This window comes from Pleurodeles waltl, chromosome 4_2 (genome assembly GCF_031143425.1).
Source record: "Pleurodeles waltl isolate 20211129_DDA chromosome 4_2, aPleWal1.hap1.20221129, whole genome shotgun sequence".
NCBI lineage: Eukaryota > Metazoa > Chordata > Amphibia > Caudata > Salamandridae > Pleurodeles > Pleurodeles waltl.
Genome location: NC_090443.1, coordinates 630,784,572 through 630,807,336, shown reverse-complemented (window position 1 = coordinate 630,807,336; position 22,765 = coordinate 630,784,572).

Here is a 22,765-nt window from a genome sequence, read left to right as displayed (position 1 = left end):
GGGGTGACATGATACTTCCATACACAGAATCAATTCCACAGTGGTGATAACACAGTTGCATCTATATACCCTGGACATCCCATCCAATTTCACATATGCAATAGAATTATTTAAACATAAGTGAGACCCTCAGATTTGGCAAGGTGCCAATGTACAACACATCTCCGTATGTTGTCAGCACAATGTGTTGACATTTGACTATGCACAAATATCCCATGTGTGCAAGTTCTCTGAAGAACTATTTCTCTGCCCTTGCCAAGTCGACTGAGGTTTTAATGTGTATCTATACATCTGAATATGTTCTAGTTCAGCTGGCTAACCTGGTTGTGAGGTTGTCATTTTGAGTGTCAGGAAGTCCGTATGCCTGTACATCCGTTGTGTTTGTGTGAAATTGTCTCAATCCGTATGTGTAGGAATGTGCACTTTCAATATTGTCACATCAATATGTGTTCTTCGCACAGTCCACTTGCTTATTGGTAGTGGGCAATGTGAGAGCAGGAGTGATGTGTGATAGTGGTACTGCCTCAATGATTCCATGTTACCTTCATTGTAGTCATCATCTTGCTATGTGTGTCATAGTGTTTGACCTGCAGCATAACACATTACACACCCCTTACACAGTACGTATTGGTTGGAAGGGTGTTTGATTGAATGTAATTGATGTGTTATTGAAAGATTAATCTTCCAAGCTTTACTGCCAGTTAAGACCATGTCATTGTCATTGTGTTGTTTTAAATTGTTTCCTTGTGTCTGTGGAGTGGCATCTGTTGTTGTTTGGTATTGTCATTTGTCCATAGGTGTATATCCAAATGGGAATGGGTCAGGATATCACACATGCCTAGCAGTGTCACAACCTCATTCTCTTCTTGGCCACATGTCGATGTTGTGGTGCATGTGTTTTGTGTCCTTCAGGGTTGCTGTGCTGTGTGTATATAAGTAGGTTTCTGTACTTACCAACAAGTATTCCATTTCCAGATCGTCCATCCTGGAAGTGTTGATTGATGGTGCAGTGACGGAAGATGAATGAATCATGTACACTCCCAGGATACTTTGCCACGATGTTGGTGATCAAACCCTGGTGATCTACAAGGGTCTGCACATTGATGGAGTGTGTGTGCTTCCTGCTGCGGTATAGCTGTTCGGTTGCAGCCGGTGGCACAATGCGCACATGTGTGCAGTCAATGGCACCAAGGACGTGAGGGAAGCCGCTGATTTGGTAGAAGCCCTGTTTGGCCTCCTGCTGTTTCTGCTGTGTGTTGGGGAAGCTGATGTGCCGGTGTGTGAGGGAGATGATGGCATCCAATACCTTGGGTACGAAGGCAGAGAATGAGGGCTGTGAGATCCCTGCAACCAGGGCACCAGTGGTTTGGAAGGAGCCACTTGCCAACATGTGAAGTACAGCTAGCAGATTGGTTTCTGGTGGATAGGTGCGGGGTGTCTGCAAGCTGGGTGCCAACTGTGGCTGAAGGTTGTGCAGCAGCTACTGAATGGCTTGCCAGTTGAGCCTGTAATTCTGGATTATGTCTTGTTGGCGTAGTCCCAGAAGGGTTGTCCTGGTGCGGAATATTCTCTCCTGCCTTTTGCGTTACCTTTGGGGTCCCTGCTGGTGTTGTAGAAGCTGCTGTTGTTGGTCCTGTGCTCTGCGTCTTTGTGCATGCTGGATGAAAAGCACCTCCATGTCTTCCTTTTGGATCTCTGCTGTTGCTTCTGTGTGTTTTCCTTAAGTATTTATGTGTTTACCCCATTTTAACGCCTGCCCTGACCCAGGTGTTATTTTTTGACGCAAATCGGTTTCTGCGTCATTTTCCGACTCCGCCTCCCAGCCGTGCGGGAATTTTTCTGCGATTGGATAAATAGGGCGCACAGGTGTTTAAGTAATTTTTTGGACGGGAACACCTACCTTGCATGTCATTAACGCAAGACGGTTTCCCACATCCAGAAAATGACACACCCGGCAGAATTTTGGTGTTCATGGGCTCGGGGTCAAAGTTTAAATATGGTGCACAGTTTGCGCCGAATGTGCGTCAATATTTTTGATGCACATTCAGAGCATACAGAGTATAATTATGCACCTTATTGTGTGTAAGGAAATGCATCTTTTGCCTGCTAATAACCATATTTTCAGACTGATGTTTGCTGGCTTTTCAACGCTATGAGTGCACTGAGACATGTTAACTAGACCTCAGGGCAAGTGTTCTAACCCTATACAAATTGCAAGGCACATTGGATACACTCACTTGTCAAGGCTTCACTTAATTATAAGTCCCTAGTATGTGGTACCCAGTGCATGTAAGAAATTGTCCACTCAGGCCTGCAGCACTGTTTGTGCCACCCTTCTAGTGAAAAATAACAGAATGCTCCCACCCTGCTACTGCAGACTGGAAGGATAGTGTTTTCACTACCAGTCTGACTTTGCCATGTAAACCAATTGCAAAGCCACCCTATCACTTAGCATTATATGTCTCCCCTAGGGAAGACCCACAGAACCCCATGGGAGGGAGCTGAATTTTGTTAAGTAAAACATCTATTGTTTGTCTTAACAGCAACACTTCCAAATTGTCGTTTTGAAGAGGGCAAGGGTAGGAGACCCATTAACTAACACAGAGGTACCAGAGTTTTGCGCTGGAAAGTAAAAGGTATCAATTTATGTCACTTTTGTGATGCAAACACAGTGCAACCTCTTATTAAATATACCACTCTATCTTTTCAGCATACTCTTCATGATATACAAGATCTCCCTGGCCACAGTACTATAAATGTATCTACATACAATGATGATTGACAATGCTCATCTGAACCTAAGACTCTCAATTTTGTCTCTGTAGCAAAGCTACATCTTTACTTAAAAGTTAACCAGTTTCTGGAAATTAAACCTTTAAAAACAGAGTTTAGACTCCAGCTCAAAAATGGTTCAAAATGATTCTCCTTTTTGGTATTTATACTTCTCTGACCTTGCATGTTAACATTTTTATCTGTGAATATGCTAACTCCATCTGCTCAGAAAAAGTAAGCAACCCCACTCCCACACAGGGGACTTGGTGCAAGGCTTTCTTAGAGATGCAGTTTATCCTGAAGAGGATCTGGGCTCCTCACATTAGGAGTCAGTGAAGATTGTTTAGTGCAAGAGGTGTATGGTCAGATGTCTTAAGCCTCTTAATGATTCATGCAAGAGTGAACACTGGGATGCCACTGAGAAGGACATTGCCTTCAGCTAGGTGGTAGAGGACTAGGACTTGAACTGTTGTTCTGAAGTCTTCTCCTGAGAGAAAGGGTTTCCCTTAGTTCAGGATCAAGAGTTTAAACCACGCTGGTTTGTTTTGTTGGCAATATGTTCTTTAAGTGAGAGGTTCGAGTTGATGGTGAATCTGAGGCTTTTGCCTGCTCTGTCAGTTGAAGTATGCAGCCAGTTAAGTTTACTTTGAAGAGTGATAATTGAGTTAGTGAATATGTGGAGTTTTGGTGAACATAATTATTTGGATCTTTGCAAGGTTTATCATCAGTTGCTTGACATTCAGATTAAGATATGTTAAAGGTAGGCTTTGATTCTGTCTATCTCATTGGATGAGGACTTTTGGAACAGAGTTGGGTGGTAGATAATGATGTTGCTGTCTGCAGGGATGGCTCCTATGGTTTCTAGAAAAAGGTTAAAAATGGTGCATCACAGATTGGAGCCATGGGCACCTCTGCAGGTCAAACAAATAGGGTGGTATCCACTAGTTCCTAGTTTGTACAGAAGGATGTGAGGCATTGTACCACTGTGCTGGTGGAGCACATGCAAGTTACCAGGTAGGCGATGAGAATGGATGGTCAGCAGTGTTGAAAGCTGCAGAGTGGTGGAACTGAACACAGTCAAAGGTTGTTTTTGTGAGGATAAGAGGGCTTTGACAACTACTTGAAGCATGGCTGTTTAAATACTTCATTGTGGTCTGAACCATAATTGACAGTCTAATGTGCTCCTGTTTTTGGGTAGTGACAAATGCTAGATGGGTTAAAGGACAGAGTTTGGTATTGTTGGGAGGAGGCTCAACCTGGCTTTGAAGATATCTGGGAAGGTCCCCAATGTTACAGAGGTATTGAACATTTAAAAAAGGGGTGTGAGGGAATTTCTTTGTAGATAATTTCTGGAGGAAGAAAGAGAGTCATCTTTGTATGAGGCAGTTGTAAGTGCATTCAGAATGTTGGAGAGGCTTCTGTGTGAGAGATTTTTGAAGGATGACCAGTTAGTGGTGTTGGGACTGTGCATAGATGATGGTGTGGATGACGATGATAACCAAAGAGGTTAGATCTGATTTTGTTGATTTTCTTCTGTGAAGGAAAAGTTGATAGCATTTCATCTGTTGGCTGATGATAGTATAGCTATTTCTGAAATTGGGTTGTCACACTTTCTTTTACTTGAATGTTTTTCACTTCTGTTTAATTCTTCACAGATGATATCAATGTAGTTGTTGGCTTTATCTGTGGTGTTGATAGTAAAATAGTTGGAGCATATTATATTTAGAGTGGATATGACCTCATGGATTTTTTCTTTTCCCCCAATTCTCTTCTTGTCTTTGTATGGCATATTAATTTTTGGTAAGTTCATGAGTGTATCACTGTGCGGATCAGTTAGGCTTGGAGGTGCAACCATAACATTCAGAACAATCCTTCAGAGTACTGTTGTAGATGTTGTGAAAGGAGTTGAAATCTGTTGAGATCTGCAACTCTTTTGTCAGGTTGCTTACTTCTTCTTGAAGTTCTCATTTGTGCATTTCCTGGAAGAAGCAGGAGATAATGTTCTGCTTTTTTTTATGCCTTTTATATAAGTGAGTGGCATGGCTGATGATGGCGGAAATAGCAAGATGATCAGTTTAGTCCAGGTTTATTGGGGGCTGCATATGGTTGTTGAGGGATGCAGAAACAATATGGTCCAGTATTTTGCTCTTGGATTGAGCTTGGATGATTAGTGTTTTATCTCCATGGTATTTGGTAAAGAGTTGGACTGTGTGAAATTTAAATTAATGCAGCATATTTTACATAATTTTCGGAATTTCATGTTGCGCATGTTACACAAAGTTTTGCCATTACTGCAAAATGTTCAATGAATATGCAAGTCGAAGTAAAAATATACCACAGACTCACAGGAACAACAGAATGTGAGCAGCTGTTTCCATTGTGCTTCAGTAAATGCATCTTCATATCAAAAATTGACCAGAACATGCATTTCAAACAAACATACAGCATATAATGAGGGATTTATATTTTGTGTAAATATTAGGACTGGACAGGATGTTCATTAAGCTGGAGTTATTAGAGTAATTTCAGTAATTCCGTGTTACTTTTTCATGTGGAACTAGTGATAATTATGCAATTACTCCTCCTCATGCAATTAAGAATAGTTAGAGAGAAAAACTTCTACTGCAGATGGCCACTCTATCCTTGCTCTAACGCATTCAGTGCAAAATTCATCATTGCATCCATTTTGGATGGGAGAGTGAATTTTGATTTATAAAAATAGCACTAAACACTGGTAGTGAGGTTGGGAAAATTCCTACACCGTTAGCACATTTATGGAACAGCTGTTTAATGCTATTTCTTAGTGCAAAATTAAACCTCACTTTCATTTTGGATGCAAGTGAGCATTTGAAATAGTGCTAAACACAGAGGCCCATATTTATGGATATTGCCGCAAAACTCCTCTACCAGATTTTTGGGCCAAAATCCATAGCGCCTGCTAGCGGCAGCTTGGTGCCATATGTATGGAATAGCGCACAGTGGCACAAAGGACAGGCTAGCATATAAAGAAAAGACTCTAGCCGGGGGGGATATGGAGAGAGTAAAAGGCATAAGCTGGTCGGAAATTATGCAAGGCTAGCAATAAATATGGCACTAACCAGCCTAGCGTCATTTTCTGCCGCACTACCATCCAAACTACCAGCCCAATGGCCATCCCAATGGCCAGCCCAGAGGACCGTTGCCCCCTGGGCAAGGCCATCACACCCAGTGCCAGGCAGGGTGCCCCATGTAAAGGGCCCGAATGGAACGGAATAAAAAAAAAAATTATACTTACTTATACTTACCCAGGATGGGGTCCCTCATCCTATGGCTTCCTGCTGGTGTGCTGGTGTGGTGGGGGTATTCCTGGGGCTTGGGGTAGGCATCTGTGGCCCATTCCATGGTGTTTAGCCACAAGGTCCACAGGTCCCCTAACGTCTGTTAATACCATGCATTAAATAATGGTGCTAAGCTGGCTTAGCACCATTATTTGGGTCTGCCTACTCCATTTGCGTTGTTTCTGCGCTGGAGTATAAATACGGCGGTAGGGGGTTAGTGTGATATTGTGGACGGGAACTCCTACCTTGCATCTAATTTGCGCAAGGTAGTTTGCTGCATCCACAATATGACGCTATCCCCTATATTTTGACACTAGATGGGTCTGGCATCAAAATATAAATATGGAGTTAGCTATGCACAGTTATAGCAACAAAACTGATGTCTGAAGCTGAAACAGCGCAAGCAGAGTATTAAATATGCCCCGAAATTTCTCTTCTCACATAACTTAAGTATAATCTCATAGAATTCTTAAATAGTTTTGTGTGATTATCTGACATGGAATTATGCAACTTGTGCCGATCCCTACTAATCATGCATATTTTTTTTAATTTTGCCAAATTATGGCATAATTATGCAAAAGCAAATTATTTAAAAGTTGCAACCCCCTTTGAAAAGAGCTCAGGACTTCCTTCATTTTGAGGGTGCGGCAGGCTCTGAGAAAGGTGGGATGGGAGTGTTGGACGGAAGCAGACCTGATGATGTCTGATATTTCTTCTATGAAGGCTCTGGATTCTGGTTGGTCTGTAGAGGAGCTGAAAGAAAACTGTTATGTGGTCTGAGAGGGGAAAATGGCAGGAGAGGAGGTCAAAGACAAACAATCAATCAAAAAAGCTAAACAAAACACTATTCAGACACAATTAAAAATGCTAAATGTGCAAATAAAGAATTGTGAAAAATCCTCAATGGGTTTCATAAACAAAAATGCACAGAAGAAACTCATCTTATTACTCAAGAATGTATTGACAAACTGGCAAATCATTGTACAAGCAAAGCAAACTCCTATTTAAAACAAAGGAAAATCACCAGCACCAACCCATTTCCAACAATCTCCTCTAAGGGTAGGCTAAAGCAGCCCTTCAAACAACTATAGCAAAGTGAATTTATGAATCTTGCCAAAGCAAACAAGCCAGCTGGCTGCCCTTGTGACCCTTGCACCCCATCATAAATCTTCAATAACATTCTTTTACCTACCCCTGTTGCCATACCAGTAAGAACAATTATCAATAATTCCTTAAATACAAGAATCTTTCTAGAAGACTTAACAAAGGCATACATGTGCCCATTATTAAAGATAACAACCCTGGACCTGCATGACCCAAACTACTACAGACAGATTATAAATTGACTTTTCTTGATAGAAAGAGCTGCATTAGCCCCAAAGTCATAATTCATTGAAGATAACTCCATACTTTCTGATTTCTAAACAGGATTCCACCTATGGGTGGGCAGAACCTGCTGAGTGTCCCACCGAGCACATTCCACAGAGTGACATAAAAACTTTGCAAGATTCAAGAGTTCTGTTAGCGGGCAGAAATCGGTACGTCACACTGATATTTAGCATCAGGAGCTTGTTCCTCGCTGAGAAATCAGCATGAATGGTAGCACACAATGGGTCAGAGGGTGCTGCTCCTGGAGTTGGTTTCACTGCTGCTCCAGTAGTTTTTCCACTCACGTGGCAGCCTTCCCTACGCAATTGGTTGCAACCTTCCATGTTGGGAAAATCTCACCTGGTGGCCTCCCAGCTCCCAAAAATCTTGCTAGGGTCACTGGTCCTTATTTGCCAACTTACCGTTGGCAACATGTGCAACCTGGAGGGGACAAAACTCAGTGACCTTAAAAACACAATAGACTGGAACAGGGTGGTTGCACTAATTTTCTTGGATCGTTCAGTTGCCTTCAGTACATTTGACCATGACACTGTTATCCATTCATCCCTTTCTCATCCAAAAATGTACTGCACAAAAGTAGGGGCCCCTAAACACTTTATCCTCTCACCCATGCTTTTCAACATCTACAGAAATCTGTTAACAGTAATGAACAATGAATTTCAGCTCACATGCTATAAATATGACATACAAATACTTCTTAAAGTGGAAAGTCCCAAAGACATTGGAAACTCAAAAATCTTCAGTTGCCTCAGAGCCAATATTCAGTGGATGACATGGAGCCCTCTCAATCTGAATGCCTCCAAAATATAGAAAAAGTATTTTTTTACTTGCCTATATCTTTAGTGCCATTTGATGAACCTTCTCGAAAATGTTTTTAAAAAGTGTGTAGGTGGTTCTTGTGGGGGTCAAAAAAGTTGTGTTTACCATGTTAATTCCTATAGGGACTTTCAGACACCACTAAAGCCTGAGCCACTGGATGGAATTACAGAAAATTTGGAAGAAAGTTAGCTTTTGGTATGCAGATTGTGCTTTCACTTATTTGGTGTACATTTGTTCAGTAGTTTTTGAGACATTTGAGGGAAAATAAATTTGTATATCTGGTGCCGCAGATCCTTCCCAACAAATTTGCGAATAACAAGAGCTTGTGCATGGACCTGCAGAGCTCTGACTGACTGCAAACCAGGAAGTGTTGGCAGCCATCTTAGGACTCAGCTTTAGGCAGATCCCACAAAAAAGGCAAAATAAAAGACAAGGGGACAGGGTAGAGTCACCCTGACCCCTTTGCTCTAGTACTGGGGTCCCAAAGGGACCCCTCCCTCCCGGGCTAAAAATCACTTTAAAAAAAATTGCCATTTTGCAGACAAAATTTAAAAAAGAAATCCAAGAGGGGGCTGCTGTGCATGTTTTTTAAAAGCCCCCGATTTGCCTCGTGTGGGCTTCTATTCACAGGGGGCACATGGCCCCCCTCACCCCAGGGCTAAAGACTAACACAGTGCAGAGGGGCTTCAAGCCCCCCACAGTCGTGGGGACCATCACCTCCCCAGGGCTATAAAGTAATTTGATATGGGGGGACCTTGCTGTTTCCTTGCTGCTCCATGGACCACCACCTCTCTGGGGCTTAAAAGTAATTTGATGCAGGGGGCAGTGCAGCCTCCCACAGCCTTGGGGACCACCACCTCCCCAAGGCACTTTTCAAATAGATTGCAGGAGGACCCCTACAACCCTGAGGACCACCACCCTCCCAGGGCAAAAGAATTAAATGAGGCAGGGAGGCACATGCCCCCCCCGGTTGTCCTGGGGAGCACCACCTCTCACGGCAAGCAAACAAAAGTGAAGGGGGTCCATTGCAGACCCCTGAGATCTGGGGACCACCACCTCCCCAGGGCTACTTTAGTTGGAGGGGGGCCAAGAAGCCCTCCTTGTGGAGCCTATAATAGCCCTGGGGACCACCAACTCCCAGGGCCAGCTCCTGCTAAGTCCTGGAGTGGGTGCCCTCCCCGGGACAAAACTGTTTGCTGTGGCTTGGTGGTAGCTTTGAAAGCTGCTGCCAAGTGACATCAATCACTCTTCTAGCAGCAAGGAAAAGCTATCAAACAGCTTTACCCCTAAGCGAGCAGAGGTTTCCTCTGTCTCCTTGCATGCAAAGATGCAGGCAGGGATACAGGGGAAACTTCTCTCACAGAGAGGGAGTTACTTTAACATCTCCCTCTCTGTGACATCAATGCAGGCTCCCATAGGACTGCAGACTGGGAATGTGGGGGCCTTCAGACTCCCACACGGCCTCCAACATTGTCACTGGGCCCTGGGGGTGACCCAGGTCACATGGCCAGGCATTGGCAGATGGGGACCCTGGGGCCAAGTTCGACCCTGGGGACTCGGGCCATGTGTCCCCCCTTCGCCCAAAGAAAACATTTAGGCCAGGCTTTGAGGATGGGGTCCCCGGGGCTGAGATCGGCCTGAGGAGGGCGGTTGCATGGTCTCCCCTCCCCCTAAAAAAATAAATGTATAGGCTAGGGGATGGGATCCCAGTGCCAAGAGTGACCTGTGGGGGCATGCATCCCCCCATAAAAATTAAATATCTACATTGGCCCAGGAGGATGGCCAGATACCGGCCTGAGGAGGGGAGGCCATGCGGGGTTGGATTTTTATAGGGGTTGGCCACAGGGACTGGCAACCGACCAGCCCCTGTGGCTAACCCCCTCTGTGGATGGATGAAGGCTATGCAAAGAGAAGGGGCTGGGTGATTATAGGGGTTTGCTGCAGGGACTGGCCAAAGTTACCTCAGGCCACGAGCTATAGTTAATTGTGATAACTCTAACTATAACAGATGAATGTCTATGGTTTTGTAAATTGAAAATGGGAGCCTAACTATAATGTCCCTGTAACCTTTAGTTATTTTCAGTGAATATATATATATATATATATATATATATATATATATATATATATATATATATATATATGTAAGATTCCATTATCATGATGAATTCCTGCTCCAACACTTCAATGTACATTATATTTTTGTGTTTTTCTAATGTTTGTACTTTACAAATGAGCCATAATAAAAATATTTAGTTTTTACTATTTTAAATATAAGTAAGAGTATGTATTTCCCATTTTCCTCATTAACATTTCTTAAAATCAATGGATTTTACATGAATGATAATGGTAGGACAAACCTGGTAAAGTTTTATTCAGAAATGAGGTAATTCCTAATAGAATATGTTGATGATATGAAAATAAATTAACAAAATAAAAAATGGTAGTCCAACGCAACAGGTAGTTGGTTTATTACCCATAACCTGTCTCCTATACATAGTCCAAGGGTAACCTCCTCAGGAAGGGGCATCTATTAGACATAAAGCAGACACCTCAAGGCTTTTTATTGGAGGGGTGGGTTTAGGTTTGGTGGGGGTCAAAGCAAGGTAAACTAAGAGTTTGAAGGAGGAGTAAGGGTAGGTGGGGTGGTAGTGTATTGGGCTGTGGAGGTAGAGGCAGCTGGAGTGGGTGATGTGATTGTGTCTGTATGTTTGGCAGGTGCATGTGGGTCTGTTAGCTGTAAATGTTTGGACGTGTGTTTTTTGGGTGGTGTGTGATATGTTGGTGAGTGTATGTGTGTTTGCCTATCGTTTTGTTGCTTTGGGTGTAGGTGTGCTTTTGTGTGAGTGTGTTTGTTTTGGTGAGTGTGCTGTTGTTGTGGTTGGTGTGGTTGTGTTACTTGTGGGTGTTGTGGTGGTTGTGGTGGTAGTTTTGGTGCTTGTGGGTGTGGTGGTCGTTGTGGTGGTGGTGTGTGTAGTAGTGGTTTTGGTGCTTGTAGGTGTGGTGCTCATTGTGGTGCTTGTAGTTTGGTGGTTGGTGTGGTGCTGGTTGTGGTGCTTGTGGGTGTTGTTCTTGTGGTGCTAGTGGGTGTAGTGTAAATAGTGTGTTTATGTTGTTTGTGTGTTTCTTTGTATGTTTGTGTTTATGTGTATGATTGTGATGCTTGTGACTGTTGGAATGGGTGCCTGCAAAGAAGTAAGTGTGCCTTGCATTCGGGTGGGAGTTGGGATTTGGAATAAGTAAGGGGCCTGAGTTGGGGCAGATGTTTGGGCAGGTTGGGGGGGCTGGGATGAGTGAGGAGGCTGCTAATATGGCAAGGGAGCTCTCCATGCCAGGCAACTGTAAATAGCATCCAGAAAGGCAACCATGTGTTGTATTTGACAGTTTAGCCACTGGATGCCCATTCACTATCGCAGTCTGGCCTCCAGAGATGCTGCATAGGAGGTCAATAGCCTCCTCACTCAATGCACCTGGCGTTACATGAGCAGGGTTTGAGGTGCCTGTGACAAAGTTGACCTCAGCCCTTTTAGGGTAGTTTGGACAATTGGAAGGTAGCAAGAGGGAGGGATAAGATGTGTCTCTGGAGAGTGGACATGGAAGAGGTGCTAACAGTACCAGTAGGGTCCACCACCACTAGGAACTGGTCACTTGTGGAAGCCCCTGATGTCGACAAAGATGTTGAAGTCTATGTTATAGTTCCCTTACCTTCCATGCTACTGTGTCCATTGGTGTCTGATGCATCTCCACCCGAAACATAGTGGGCAGCTGCTTCCCCACCTTCTTGACCAATGTCTCCTTCGTCTGTCCTTGAAGATGCTGTAAAGAGATAAACAATAGTGTTATTGTATCTCTGTAAATATAACTGATTATTATGCTTGTAATAAAAAAATGTCCTAATTTTTTTAATTGCACTAATTCAAGGATTTTAAACCTAGATGTATGTACATGTTCAGAAGCCATTTGGTCACAGTCTTATAATTTTCTATTATTGCTCCTAATTTAATTCTGATCATTTTTCTGATCTATTTTCTATTATTCCCAGGAACTATTTTACACTTCCAAATGTTTCAGGTTAATTGTTTTGAGTAGTGAACCCATGTTACCAAACTTTTAGTTAAAAAAAAAACAGTTCTGTTCATTGTGTGTAAAAGGCTAAAAAAAACTCATATTTAGGGGCATATTTAAGAGCCCCTAGCGGCATCTTAGTGCCACCTTAGTGTCGTTTTTTAATGCTCAGGTGGCACTAAAGTGGCTTTTTTCCACACGCCATGTTTACAAAGTGGCGCAATGCATGTTCTGCGCCACTTTGTAAACCCTAGCACCACATTATGCCTGAACCAGGTATAATGTATGCAAGGGGGCGTTTCCACTCAGGGAGGCTTGTGAAAATGGTGCAGTGAAATTTTACAGATTTGACTGTGCCATGTTAGGCTTCATTTTTAATGCCTGCTCAGAGCAGGCATTAAACTTACACTCTCATTGGAACCAGTGGGCCTCCTTACACTTTGCTATACTAGTGTCAATATTTTTGACACTACTGTAGCAAAGCGGCACAATAGTGTCAAAGGTTTTGATGCTAATTGTGCTAACAACCGCCATGGTGTGTTGTATTATAAATAAGGTGCAACCATGGTGTTGTTAGGTGCCAGTGGTGGGTACAGAAAAAGTGGTTCATCAGCTCTGATGCACCACTTTTTCTTAAGTATGGTCCTTAATTTATGAAGATAAAAATATGAATCAATGTGTGTCAATATTTGCTGTAATGTTGTGCCAATATTTTAATACACTGAAAGGCTGTTTTATTTGTTTTTCTATTTGGCATTTTCACAAAAATAAAACTTATGCTGTTGAAGAATAAAAAGAAAATGAAATTTTTCAAATTCATTCTGTAGCATAAGTAAATACATAGGGTTTGATACATTTTCAATCCACTTCAGAAGAGTCTTCAAAATATCTAACTTTAATTATAGTTTTTCTATAATGACAAAATAATAAAATGATAACATTCTGGCTCTCAGGTTAGTCAAATATTGGTACAACACTACAGTAAATTTTAACACACATTGATTCATATGAAATTAAAAAAATACAAAATGCAATTTACAATTATAAAAATGTTAACTTTGAAGCTTTACAAATATTTTAAAAAGAGTACTTTTTTGTGCTTGATTTTGATTTTAGCAGATGAGATACTCCAACATGTACATGACAGAATTTCCCTCCATCAAATTCCAAGTGTATTACAAATATTGCTTTTGGAATAGATATGACAATATGGTGGTCATTCTGACCCTGGCGGTCTTTGACCGCCAGGGCGGAGGACCGCGGGAGCACCGCCGACAGGCCGGCGGTGCTCCAATGGGGATTCCGACCGCGGCGGTAAAGCCGCGGTCGGACCGGCACCACTGGCGGGGTCCCGCCAGTGTACCGCGGCCCCATTGAATCCTCTGCGGCGGCGCAGCTTGCTGCACCGCCGCGGGGATTCCGACCCCCCCTACCGCCATCCAGATCCCGGCGGTCGGACCGCCGAGATCCGGATGGCGGTAGGGGGGGTCGCGGGGCCCCTGGGGGCCCCTGCAGTGCCCATGCCACTGGCATGGGCATTGCAGGGGCCCCCGTAAGAGGGCCCCTACATGTATTTCACTGTCTGCTGCGCAGACAGTGAAATACGCGACGGGTGCAACTGCACCCGTCGCACAGCTTCCACTCCGCGGGCTCGATTCCGAGCCGGCTTCATCGTGGAAGCCTCTTTCCCGCTGGGCTGGCTGGCGGTCTGAAGGCGACCGCCCGCCAGCCCAGCGGGAAAGTCAGAATTACCGCCGCGGTCTTTCGACCGCGGAACGGTAACCTGACGGCGGGACTTTGGCGGGCGGCCTCCGCCGCCCGCCAAGGTCAGAATGAGGGCCTATATCTGTTTTGTTGGTGATGGAATATCTGCAAAAGTCCCTTTCAGGAACCTTGTTTCTGTCCTTGTTGGTTTTTTAGCCGGATATAACAAAGAGCATTACATTATTTTGTTTTTTCTATGTGTCACTGTGTCACCAATGTGTTCACACTCCGGTCTGATTTTTAGAAAAAATTATGCCTGTAGAATACTTTTTTTTATTTTAAAGACAGGCTGGCTTAAATGCACATTTGTGAATGATTAGAACATCATGGACAATTGTCACATTTAGCATAAGTTGAAACGATTTGAAAAATAAAAACATATTTTTTATATTTTATTATTCAAATTTGTAACCATCTAATGCAATGTTTTTGGTTATTTGTACTCAAATGTTTAATATTGAGGCCCATATTTATACTTTTTGACGCTAAACTGCGCTAACGCAGTTTAGCGTCAAAAAGTTTTGCGCCGTCTAACGCCATTCGGAAGCGCCATGCGGGCGCCGTATTTATGGAATGGCGTTAGACGGCGCAATCAGACCGGCGCTGCCTGGTTTGCGTGGGAAGAAACCACGTAGACCAGACAGCGCCGGCGTAGGGGGAAAATGGCGCATGGGCGTCTTAAAATGGGGCAAGTCAGGTTACGTCGAAAAAATCGTCTTAACCCGACTTGCGCCATTTTTTAACGACGCCCATCCCCCATCAACATGACTCCTATCATTGTAAAGATAGGAGTCATGCCCCCTTGCCCAATGGCCATGCCCAGGGGACTTCTGTCCCCTGGGCATGGTCATTGGGCATAGTGGCATGTAGGGGGGCACAAATAAGGCCCCCCTATGCCACCAAAATAAAATATAAAAAATAAAAAATAAAACTTACCTGAACTTACCTGAATGTCCCTGGGGTGGGTCCCTCCATCCTTGGGGGTCCTCCTGGGGTGGGCAAGGGTGGCAGGGGGGGTCCCTGGGGGCATGGGAGGGCACCTGTGGGCTCATTTTGAGCCCACAGGCCCCTTAACGCCTGCCCTGAGCAGGCGTTAAAAAGTGGCGCAAATGCGCCGTTTTTAGCCACGCCAACTCCCGGGCGTCTCTTTTGCCCGGGAGTATAAATACCACGTAAAGGCCTGGGAGTCATTTTTTAGACGGGAACGCCTCCCTTGCATATCATTAACGCAAGGAAGGGGTTCACGCTAAAAAATGACGCACATTCCGGGAACTTTGGCGCTATTCGCCTCTAACGCCATAGTATAAATATGGCGTTAGTTGGCGTTAGTTTTGCGTCGAAATTGCGTCAAAAAAAACGACGCAATTTCGGCACAAACGGAGTATAAATATGGCCCTGATTGTTTAAAAAACAAACCCACAATTATTAATTGGGAAACATCCACTGTATCATAAGTGCATTTTATGCTATGTCACTTGTAATGAGGGGAATGTAATAACCTTCAATATTGTAAAAGAGTATCACACCTCACACAAAAAAATTGCCCTGTTTCTTACAACTGTCCCTTATAAAATATAACAAAATCATGTTACATTTATTTAAAGTAGGCATGTATCTGCTCAAAACAGTCCTTTGTAATTGATCAAAAATATAATGGTATCCTTTTTAACAAATCATTTAAAAAAACCACATCATGTAAAAGTTATACCTTCAAGATCACTTCTTGTGCGTTGGTCATATATATCGCCCTTAATGTTGAAGCCAAATTTTGTTGCTGTAACATAAATAAGTCATGTAACATGAAAAGTTAAAAAAAAAAAAAACATACCCACTTCATTCTGCTGTTTGTCCTTCAACTGCCCATCTACTTGGGGATACGCACTGCAAATACGCAGGCCATTGGTGCTCAGGGTGTGGTGCACATGCTTAGCATGTTGGGAGGTCTGACAGAGCTGAACTTCTGCTGACTATTTGGTTCAGCATCATAGGTCCTCCCATCGCTTCCTAAAGTGGATGCTGCACCTCTTGTAGACCTCCAGGGTTTGCACCTTCTGGCGATGGCCTTCCATATCGCCTTCTTCTGATGGGAGTTGACCTTAGGGATATAAAAAATGAAAGAACAAAGAATTCGGGTGACTTTTTTTTGTTTTGATGTAACACAATTTTGAGAAAACAGTCACAATTTTTAAAGTTAAACAACATCGTTTTTTGTCTTTTAAAAATGTGTTTTTCATTTTACAAAAAAAATAATAATAAATTGTAGTAACCTGTTGAGTAACTTTATCCCTTGTTACATCCTTATTTTACTAATTATGCCCACTGACATCATCTAGGCTGAGTCATTTTTAAAAATTTCTAAATTTCAAATGTAAGTTTATGTAAAATATAGGCATTAATTCATACTATAAATAGATGGTCATGTATGAATTAACCTTATTTATTTATTGGAAAAATAAAAATATTATTTAAACATACAGATATGGGGGGAGAACAAAATGGCGGCAGAGTAGGAGCACCAAAGTGGAGCTCCGTCATCAGATTTAGGCTGGGACCTGCTGGGGCCGCATGAGCATCACTGGTTCAAACGAGGGACCGTCGGAGGCCCTTAGGGTGCAGACAGGCCCACCTAGAATCTGAGAGAAGTGTGGACCGCCGCACGGCGGATATGGGAGTGCCCTGCGGAGTCCCCAACAAAATTGCGGCTGATTGATTCTGTCGAGGAGAAGGCGGACAAGGTAGGCCGTGGCTGGTGCCGTATGGGAGCAGTGTTGGGGGGCCCGTGTGGCAGAGTGTACCTTTTGCCACAGCGATCTGAGTGTGATGCATGAGGGCATTGAGAGATGGGACAGACGCTGGAGGCCCAGGTGACGGAGAAGAACTGCAGCAGGTAGAAGTGAGCAGTGTGGCTGCATCCCATGGGCCTGGTGGAGGCAGCCTGGAGCAGAAAGGCCCGTGAGGGGTGTGCAGAAGGAGAGGAGCCGTGTGGTGGAGCCGTTAAGGAGGGGACAGGCACTGAAGGCCCAGGTGAAGGAGGAGAGCTGCTGCAGATGGAAGTGAGAGGCGCGGCAGTGCCCCGCCGATCAGATGGTGTTGGCCCAGAGTGGATAGGCACAAGAGGGATGTACTAGGAGTGAGGAGCTGGGCAGTGGAGCCATGAGAAAGGGTACAGATGCTAGAGGCCCAGGTGATGGAGGAGACCTTCTGCAAGCAGAAGTGAGAGGTGCAGATGGGTCCCATGGGCCTGGCGACCCGGAACAGATAGGCCAGAGAGGGGTGTGCTGAGAATGGGGAGTCAGGTGGTGGAGCCATGAGAGAGGGTACAGATGTTGGAGGCCCAGGTGATGGAGGAGAGCTGCGGCAGGCAAAAGTGAGAGGCACAGAGGTGTCTTGCAAACCTGGTGGTGGTGGCCTGGAGCAGACAGGCCAGAGAGGGGCACGCTGAGTGTGAGGAGTCAGGCAGCAGAGCAGTTGTGCCACCTCCCAGTGCACTGAGGGAATCAAAGAAGGTTGAGAGAAGCCAGAGGCTACCACTGCATATTGGTAGCCAACATGCAGTGGGTTCCTGAGGGTAGACGACGGAGGCAGTGAGATAATGGGCACCTGTGGTGCTGAGTGAGGTGCATGAGAGATTAAGAGCGCTGGGAAGCAAATGCTATAGCATCGTTGGGGAGGAGCGGGCGGAGGCCACTTGCGGGGGGCTGAGAGGGCCAATGGAGAGGGCGACTCTTGCCCCTGGGAAGTGACTGTGTGTGCGTGCCTCACAAGGAGGTGTGCTATCGGACTGTGCCAGCAGCTGCAAGTTTGTGAACTGGGGGATGGGGCTTGAGATCAGTGTTGGCAGATCGTTCCCCCCATTGCCTGGCAGCAGAGGACCCATGAGGGGGAGCGTAGAACTTGACCACAGTTAGAAAAGCCCTCTGCTAGATAAATATGGTGACACAGGAACTGAGCAACAGGGAACGAAACCTAAAAGACCTTTTTACGAAAACCCAAGCAAAAAAACAAAAGTCTAACAGAGGTGTGGCGGCAGATGGAGGGGCACCAACAGTGGTGAACCAAGGGAAGATGACACCACCCCAATATAAAAACCTTTTTTGGAGCACTTATTCGGGGTGCTACGACAGTTTCTCACCACCTTTTAGCAGGAACTTGCCCCCACGATCAAGGAATTGAAAAAAGTGAGGTGGCAGAACTGGGACAGAGAATTGATACAGTGGAACACACTTGTGATACCCAGGAGGAAGAACTAGACCATCACAGACAGGAGATCCTTACCCTCCAGGAAAGCAACCAAGATCTACAATACAGACTTGAAGACTTAGGGAACAGATTGTGGCGCTCCAACATCCGAATAAGGGGAGTGCTGGCACAGACAGCAATGGGGTCACTGGAGGACTTTGTGATCTGCCTCTTTCGGCAGGTGGCACCACCACTCAAATATCAAGTGATAATACTGGAGAGCACGCATAGAACTAGTTGTCTTTCACAGAGTTCAGGCCAACTACAGGATATACTCATGTGCCTACATTACTACAAACCAAGAGAACAGATCCTAGCAGCTGTGTGTGATGTAAATGCAATTGACTTTGAAGGCCACAAAATATAAATGTAGCAGGATCTCTCCTCGTTGACTCTGCCACGCTGCTGCACCTTACGACTTGTCACAAAGGTACTTCAGGAGAGAGGACTTCCCTATAAATGATGCCATCCCTTCCGTCTTCAGTTTTTTTGGCAGAATGAGACGCTTATTGTCCGCACATTGGAGGAGGCGGAATCCTACCCAGACATGCACTTGGAACAAGATGGGCCTTTCTCTGGGAACCCGGATTGGGCCCCACTGGCAGTGGCTGGGACCTGATGGTATGCAGCCAGACAGTGAAAGGGGAAGCCCCCAAAACCATCTGAGACGTAGAGCAAGAAGGAGAGGGTGGACTTACTGAGCACCCTGAGTCATCAGGAGGGACTATCTGACAGGACATCCTTACCCTCCAGGAAAGCAACCAAGATCTACAATACAGACTTGAAGACTTAGAGAACAGATTGTGGCGCTCCAACATCCGAATTAGGGGAGTGCTGGCACAGACAGCAATTGGGTCACTGGAGGACTTTGTGATCTGCCTCTTTCGGCAGGTGGCACCACCGCTCAAATATCAAGTGATAATACTGGAGAGCACGCATAGAACTAGTTGTCTTTCACAGAGTTCAGGCCGACTACAGGATATACTCATGTGCCTACATTACTACAAACCAAGAGAACAGATCCTAGCAGCTGTGTGTGATGTAAATGCAATTGACTTTGAAGGCCACAAAATACATATGTAGCCGGATCTCTCCTCGTTGACTCTGCCACGCTGCTGCACCTTACGACTTGTCACAAAGGTACTTCAGGAGAGAGGAATTCCCTATAAATGTGGCCATCCCTTCCGTCTTCAGTTTTTTTAGCAGAATGAGACGCTTATTGTCCGCACATTAGAGGAGGCGGAATCCTACCCAGACATGCACTTGGAACAAGATGGGCCTTTCTCTGGGAACCCGGATTGGGCCCCACTGGCAGTGGCTGGGACCTGATGGTATGCAGCCAGACAGTGAAAGGGGAAGCCCCCAAAACCATCTGAGACGTAGAGCAAGAAGGAGAGGGTGGACTTACTGAGCACCCTGAGTCATCAGGAGGGACTATCTGAGAAAGAGGCTGCCTCTGAGAGCCTACTGAACTTAAGTGGAATGAAAGGGGAGGGGGATTAATCATGAAAGACACACCTCTTCCCCTATATAGGATCCTGCTTAGAGTGAGTAACTAAACAGTGACGATAGGAGACTGGCAGCTGGGAGCAAGAGAACGGACGGGAACGATGGCGGAGTCCCCACCAGGAAGATAGTGGCTGGACGAGATCGATTTGGTACATTTGGATGTACCCCCCATAAGACTTTAGCCCTCATAACAACACTGGCGGTAAATCCCACTTACCGCCGTGGCGACAGCTGCCAACATACCGTGACCATGGTGGAATTCCGCTACGGGTATTATGACCCACACAGAGAAATCTGCCACTATACAGACACCCACACAAGTCCGCCAGACCAAACGTCAGTGATAAACTGGTGACAGCAAAACCCACTCCGTCACACCAACAGGAATACGCCCACAGTATCATGACCCACGAATCACCACGGCGGTCTTTCAACCGTGGTAAATCATTGGCGGTACACACCGCTGTGCTCAAAATCCACACACACACACATAATACAACCACATTGGACAATTCATACTACACACAACTGACACACATACACACACCACACCCACACACTCAGACCACTATAAAATACACAACCACATTACCCACAACCCTTTGAATGAACAAATTAGAACAATCAGAGAGAGAGAAAAGCGAAGACTACACCATCATCCAGAGGCACAGAACACCATCACACTTACACCATCCACGCACATCACTTAATACATTACAACACAGCACCCCACATATCACCTCACACATCACTAACACCACATCATGGCACTTCAAAGACACCCCAGGTTTTCTGAGGAGGAGCTAAGGGTCATGATGGAGGAAATCATCTGGGTAGAGCCACAGCTATTCGGATCACAGGTGCAGCAGACCTCCATTGCAAAGAAGATGGAGCTATGGCGGGGACCGTCAACAGGGTAAAAGCCGTGGGACAGCATCCAAGAACCAGAGATGACATCAGGAAGAGGTGGAACGACCTATGGGGGAAGGTACGTTCCGTGGTTTCAAGACACCAGATTGCTGTACACCTCCCCCCCACAACTAACAACATGGGAGGAGCAAGTCTTGGCAATCATGCCTCCTGAGGGCCTCGCAGGAGTAGCAGGAGGACTGGACTATGGTAAGGCAAATCTTTACTACTTTACCTGCATGCCATCACAAACTCCTACCCCTACCCTCAACTCATCACTCCAACACCTCACATATACCCCACTATCACAACCTACCCCTCCCAAGACCAAGCCCTGCATGCAACAGCAATGCATAGACCCCCATCACAGACCTGCATGGACACACATCACCACAGCATGCACACTCAATGGACTCACCCAGCCCACATAGTCACCAATCACACAAGGCCAAGGCAACAGTGCAAGCACGTTAATACAGGGAAACGCACCCGTTGCACAAGATTGCACACACAGCTACAATAACAATGCATTTGCATCCAAACAGGACCCCTACCAAATGTCACCGGATATGAGGAGTCAGCTACATCCAGTCCCCCCAAAAAAAGGCCCACAGTGATGACAGCAGCTCTGCACACCTGGATCTGGATGACCAGCCTGGCCCATCTGGGACCTGTGGACAGTCGGTTTCCCTGTAACAGTCCCAAACCACCACTGAACCTCCCCCCTCAGGAAACACCAGCACAGCACCCACCCAGCAGGACCATCCCTCTGACCCAGGAAACGTCAATCAGTAGTGTGTCCACCACTACAGGGACCCCAGGCAACCCCACAAACCCAGGACAATCAGGGACCTGGGGTCAGTGGCAGTGGGCACACGGTTCAGGGGACAGACACACAGGACAACAGGGAGGCTGGGAGGACTGCTGTGTGACAGGGGGAGGACAGGCCCAGGGAACCCACTCTCCACGAGGCACTCTCCAACATCATGGGAGCATTCCACCATTCCCAGGAGACCATGGGCACTGTAGTGGCCAAGTTAAGGAGACCCAGCGGCTGCAGGAGGGACAATACATGGGGATCAGGGATGACCTCACCAAAATTTACACCATCCTGGTCACCATAGCAGGGGTGCTGGCTGATATGGGCAAGACCATGAGGGAGGCAGTGGCTCAACAAAGGACCCCTGACACTAGCCAAACCGAGTAACAGCCTTCCACCGGCACTAGTGGACAGGAGGCCCGCCACAGGAACAACAGGCCACCAGCACCCTCCCCCTGCAGAAGGAGAACCACCCCACAAACGGTCCCTGTGATCCAGGCAGAAGACAGAGAACATTGCCAAGACCCCCGCCAGGAAATGAGACTCTCCTGATTGTCACCCTTCTGTCCCACTATGTCACCCTGTCCAACTTGAACTGGCATTACTCCCCTTCCTATGCCCCATTGGACAATGCACCTGTGATACAAATAGACTGGACTCTACCATGGACCTTCCTCCACCATTACCCCAGCCCCTTGCACATACCCCTATACCCATTAGCACCTACATAAATACCCTCTAATCAAAAACCAATCTGGAGTCAGTCTGAACTTTCACAAATGTATAATTACAACATTAGCAACAAATAGCACTGTAAATGTTAATTTACTCATACCAATGAATGACAGTTGTTGGGCAGCAGTACATATAGCCGAAGGCAGAATGGGGTACCCATATCTGGAAAAAGGAAATCCAAAGGGAACAGTCAGTGTCCGTAGACAGAGGTTAAGAGGCTGACATGTACAATGTCCCAAAGTATACTGAAATGTGAGGAGGAGTTACAGTCTCTTACCTGTGTGTCACTGGAAGTACTGCATGATGATGTTCGTTCTGTTGTCCATATCTTCTTCCTCTGCCTCCTCTTCCTCACTGTCCACAGGCTCCACCGCTGCCACAAGACAATCACCGGGCTCATCCTCCAGCAGAAAAGGCACCTGGCGCC